Below are 6,000 nucleotides of genomic sequence, written 5' to 3' on the forward strand. Positions count from 1 at the left end.
CAAGATGATAGTGTTTCCTAGAACGAATACCTAATCCTAATCAAGATAATGAAAACAGAATACTAAGTTACAGAAGTGTATGATTTATGGAAAGCCTACTGTGTTTCAGGCTGGGGACTCAAGAATGAATAAGACATATAGGTCCTTCTCAACTAGACTGTAAGTTCCTCCAGAACAGGAATAATGTCTTGAGTTCTGCTGACACAAAAAATAGATTCTTATGCATCTATGTTAAAAGACTAAATAACCAAATAAATAAATGGGCTTGAGATATTTAGGAAGTAAAGCTGAGAGTACTTGTGACTAACCAGATATTAAAGGTTAGAGAAATGAGTTTAAGCCTGGAGACTGACTAAATGATGACACCATTAATAGAGGTAAGGATACCAGCAGGGTGAAAAGGAGAAACATGATTTTAGTTTGGGGCACATCGAGTTTAAGGTGCTTAGAGAATTAACAGACAGACATGACTGACAGGCAACTGGAAATACCATTCAGAAGCTCAAATCAGAGTTGAGGAATATAGACACAGCAGTCAGTAAGAGAAGCTCTGGGCGTGATAAAAGTACCAAGAAAAAATACATAGAGAAGAGGACTGAAAACAGATATTTGTATTGATCATTACAAATATTTAATGAGAAAACAAAAGAGCCAGTAAATAACTTGGAACCAAGTAAAGCAATTGGGAGTTTCTCCATATGGATTTTATGAGTAACCAACAGTATCCTTTAAATAGCAATGTAAAAACTGAAATAGGTCATATACCTGAGGCTATCATTCAATCTAAATTTCTTGGAGTAGTCTTCTGATGACAAATATTCTGTCCTCTTGTCCCCAGAAATGACAGAAATATACTGGAATTCAGCCTTCCAATTGCAATTCCAAGAGTATCTTTTGGACACTTACGTAGCATAAAACTCCTTTTTCATATTATGCTCTAAGCTCAGTTTTCTCACTTGTAAAATGAGACAAACGTTAACTATTTCATAGGGTTATTGTAAAGATTAAGTGAGTTCACACGTGTAAAGAGCTTTGAGTAGTACCTGATAGATACTAAGCACACAACAGGTGTCAACTAATCATTATGTTTCATTCCCCATTCCCCCATAAAAACATGGTACTAACTGTACAGCAGAAAACTGATTACCACATAGCTATCAGGACAACCCATTCGAAATCTCTCCCCAAAGTCACTTTCAAATAATCTGCCAATACAGCTCATTTCTCAGACTGTATGCAGATTTTTGGTCATCTCTGAAAATTTTATATTTTGAACAAATCAGAGAGATTAAGCGCTTATACCATAATACAGTCATGCACCACATAAAAACATTAGTCAATAGTGGACCACATTGCAATGGCAATCCCATAAGGTCAGCACCATATAGCCTAGGTATGTAGTAGGCTATACCATCTAGGTTTAAGTACACTCTATGAGGTTCACACAATGAAATCACCTAATGAGGCATTTCTGAGAATGATATCCCAGTGATTAAGCAACACATGACTGTAAAAGGCCAAGAAAAATATCTACATTACTACTAGTCAATCCTTAACTATTTTTAGTCTTGGAAAACTCTTCTCAAACTATCAAAGTGGTACACATTTTTAAACTGTCCTGTCTACATGATTTGTCTTCAAAAGCATAACAGTGCTCTAGGGCGTCTAAAATCACTCGGTAGTACTTTCAGATGACTTTTTTGCAGGGAAGGGTTCACCCTAAGCTAACATCTCTTGCCAAGCTTCCTTTTTTTCCCCTCCCCAAAGCCCCAGTGCATGGTTTCATAGCCTAGTTCTAAGTCCTTCTAGTTCTTCCATGTGAGCCGCCACCACAGCATGGCAACTGAAAGATGGATGATGTGGTTCCATAAGCAGGAAACGAACCTGGGCCACCAAAGCAGTGAAAGCACTGAACTTTAACCTCTAGACTATCAGGGCTGGCTCAGATAATGACTACTTCTAAATGTTCCAGAACCTTACATCAAGTTCCTTGGTTATACTAGCTTACCTAAAACCAAAATTTTCCAGTTGTTACTTTCTTTCTTTCCAAATTATAAGCACAGTCACCTAAAATCTTTACTTTCCAGGGTCATCCTATAACCTAACATCACTTTTCATCTACTCCCACTTCATCAACTTTCTACTATTCACCCGTGCACCTCTGAACCCTTTCCACGTGAATTTCTTAATACTGAACTTTCTCTTTTGCTTCCTTATCCCTGGAAATCGAAATAGCTCCAACAGGAAACTGCTAGATAAACTGCATTCCACTTACTCACTGATTTCAAGAACCTTAAGCCCTATCATGTAATGAAACCAAACAAATTTTACTGTATAGAATCTTGACTACCATTCATTTTGTCATAAGGACCCATAAGATATAAACTTGGCAATTAACTTATCTTAACCTCTTTCCTCATCTGTAAAATGTGTGGTTTGCATTAGGTATTTTTAAAATTCTCTTCCAACTCCAAAAATCTACAATTCTTTGTCTTAAAGTCTTCATCTGTTCAATCTAGTATCAATGCTACCAATGGCATTTTGCTAGAGTCCAAAATTTCAGGAATCACAGGTTTCTAAGTCCCAGGTAAGGGTGTCATACACCAAAGGAAAATCTGATTAAGTGAAGTGTGAAATAATTCTAAAATAAATTAAACAAATTCAGGAAATGAACAAAACTTTCACTGGATGGGATTAAAGTAACTACACAAATACTAGGCAAACAAGCATTAAGAAATAAAAGCTTACAACATATATTACGATAGTAGAAAGAGCAGAGGACTGGGAGTCAAGTAACTGCTTCTAGTGGCAGCTCTGGCAAAGGCCATTGATTTAGACAAGTCATACCCTCTGTCCTTCTTCCTAATCTGAGAAATGATGAGATTGTTCAAGATAATGATGAGGATTGCTGCCAAATCAAAATGATTCTAAGATATCCTTTGATTTTTAAACCCCACAACTAATATAAAACTTTACAAGGTGGAGTTAAGAGATGTCACTAAACACACCTGACACCAGTGCTTTAAGCCTCTGACAAATGAATCTGGGTTATGCATTGTTTTGGGAGAGGACAAAGCAGATTTGGGGTCCTATACTGCTTTTTAGCTGTCTGATGTTTGAGCAGGCCTTTTCATTTGTTCCTCATTCTCTATGTTAGTCTTTCATGACAACTAACGACTTAGTGATCAACATAAATTTTAAGCCACAATTTTTTGCAAATTACAGAAACACATTTAAAAGACAGCCCAGAAAAGACAACTTCTCTCCGTGGATTTGAAAAGGGCCTTTCATACATTTGTATAATAATATACACTTAGGATTATGGTGCTGTTTATTCTCAACTACGTAGATGTAGGTTACTCACTTTTCAGATTATTCTCAGCAAAATTTTAATCCAAGTTGGCTTCCTTCTGTTACCCAGAGTACTTCTCAGCCACCACCTTCTACTATTAGTAAGAATTTATTTTAATATTAGCCTAAGTAAAACATAATCAGGAAAATAAATCTACAAAAACATCATATAATGCATCCCAAGTAAAATGTTTAGAATATTCAACATTTTGGGATAGTATAACGGAAAGTAGGTCTTTATAGCAAATGCTCTATTTTTATGGATGAAGTATATCTAAACCTACTAGCAGAAAACTATGAACACTTAGGGATAACCTAGTTTATTTTATAGGTCTTGAGACCACTTACTCTAATCAGAAATTCATAACATATCTCGAGCTATGTGAATTTTAAAACCATATATTTAGGCCAATATACACATCATATCATTTATTCATCTGTAAAACTAACTTTATAAGTACATAAATTATAAATTCCTTTATGATGCCACAGTAAATGTTTCAATACCACTGTGAGAGGAGGTCCTTAAAAAATAATAAATCCTATGGGTGTAAGTCCTTTTTGATTTACTTTTCTCAAACCAGTAAAGCTTTAACAGTGGGCAAGATTTTCTATTTATATTTTAAAGAAAAAAAGTGAACACATCCACTCTACTCTAATCTTCAAAACAAAAGTAGTTTCTCCAAGTACTAAAGATCATCTGACTTGACAGTAAATCTTTTAGGTAATTATTGAGTTTTCTATTTCACAGAACACAATCCATCATTTTTTGTCTTTTTTAATTTGGTTCCTTGGATTATGAAGCTAAAGATACTCTCATATTTTTACAAGTCTGTTAGTTTCATTTTTTTATTCTAAGGAACATCAAACTACATTTGAGGTTCTTGTCAAAGTTTTCTAATTTGATTCATTTTTTTCATGATTCCAAATTCACTTGGGTTTCTACGATAAAACCTGTGAATGCTCACTACATATTTCTTTTACTAAAATATGAAGATTAAGAAAAAAATGTAATGAGAGGGCCGGCCCCGTGGCCAAGTGGTTAAGTTCACACACTCCGCTTCGGCGGCCCAGGGTTTCGCTAGTTCAGATCCTGGGTGTGAACATGGCATCACTCATCAGGCCATGTTGAGGCAGCGTTCAACATGCCACAACTAGAAGGACTCACAACTAAAGAAAATATATGCAACTATATACTGGGGAGATTTCGGGAGAAAAAGCAGAAGGGAAAAAAAAGAAAAGATTGGCAAGTTGCTAGCTCAGGTGCCAATGTAAAAAAAAAAAAAAAGAAAAAAATGTAGCGAATTTACTAAATTGCAATTAGGATTTAGACTCAAATGCTTATATTCACATCATAAAATTTTCTACACATTCTATAGATGTAGGAATTTTATTAACTTATATTATTCTGCCAATATATATTATATATTTAATTTAACCACATTCCATTGGTTGCATTTGGGGGGTGTTTTTAAAGTGTTGAGAGTTTAGTGTTTATTTTTGTAATCCAACAACTTTATCCAAAAATGCAGAAAATTTTTCTGGCTGGCCAGGAGGAAAACATTTCAGTGTTGATAAGTCCATTGACTGTAACAGCCCAGGAAGCGTGCTAAAACAAAAGAAGAAAAATATTAGGTAACACGGGAGAAAAATTCCATAATTCACCTACTGCCCACTTGATGACTGAACCTAACTTTCAAGAATATTGTGATGCTTCTCAAACTGTACATGTGAATTTTAACGTATTTTCGTAATACAGATATGCATACTAAGATTAAAGCAATACAAAGCACTGCACGTCAATATCAATTTAACAGATACTTTCTTATGTCAACTGAAATATTTCAGAAATGTTATTTCATGAAAGATGTGATCACACGGCTTTGGAACATTTCTCAGGAATGGGGAGATATAAATTGAAGCAAAATTAATTTATGAAAACAGAATAAAGGAAACCAAAAGTAACAGCTGCCAGACAAGAACAATAAGCTGGGGAGACTACCACACCATGCATGAAGATTGTGAAATCACTTTTCTTGCCAGTAATTTACTACCATAAATTCATATATAATTAAGCAATGTACAATCGCCATGCATGTTGGAAATAAGATTCCAAACCACAACATAAAACTATTACTTCAGAAATTTAATTAAACCAGTCACTTAAATTAGAACAGACATACAACCACCCAGCCTAGATTTGGTGCAAATAAACAATATAACAAAAATGAAAATACAACAAATTACTGATTGTTATGGTATTAGTATCTTCCTTGAAATTAATCTAAGAAAAAAGAGATTTCTAACTGTAAAAAATTAATAAATTGGAGACTTGTACAACTTCCTTTTCAGTCTGAGTAAAGAGTCAGGACATGTTTACGAAATCAATGTTTTCCCTTTTTTAATGTACTGACATAAAATCAAAGCTTATTTAACATTTAGAATGAAGATACTCATCAAAAGTATCTGGAAAAACTGACATGCATTAACCAGTTAGGAAGATGAGAGTTTATTCCTCTTTAAAAAATGATGTTAACCACTAAAAATCTCAACTACCCATTGATAGATATGCCCGTTATCTGAAGCCCACATAATTTTGATTATCTAGCTTCTCCCCTGACTCACAATACTTTTTGCTGGATTTCTTTT

The 6,000-nt window shown here is 34.5% G+C and overlaps 1 protein-coding gene across 2 annotated transcripts in view; it reads right to left on the bottom strand.

Annotated features, from left to right (window-relative positions):
- The window catches only part of ALG13 (ALG13 UDP-N-acetylglucosaminyltransferase subunit), a 58,903-nt gene extending 54,453 nt beyond the window's left edge, over positions 1 to 4,450 (bottom strand). Inside the window, exon 1 of one of the 2 annotated variants that reach the window (XM_046673005.1) lies at positions 3,365 to 4,450. The gene's annotated coding sequence lies outside the window, so the exon portion shown is untranslated. Of the gene's footprint in view, positions 1 to 765 lie in introns of both variants that reach the window. The other variant, XM_046673006.1, reaches the window with a different exon arrangement.
- Positions 4,451 to 6,000: the final 1,550 nt, after the last annotated feature.

This window comes from Equus quagga, chromosome 10 (assembly GCF_021613505.1).
Source record: "Equus quagga isolate Etosha38 chromosome 10, UCLA_HA_Equagga_1.0, whole genome shotgun sequence".
NCBI classification, from domain to species: domain Eukaryota; kingdom Metazoa; phylum Chordata; class Mammalia; order Perissodactyla; family Equidae; genus Equus; species Equus quagga.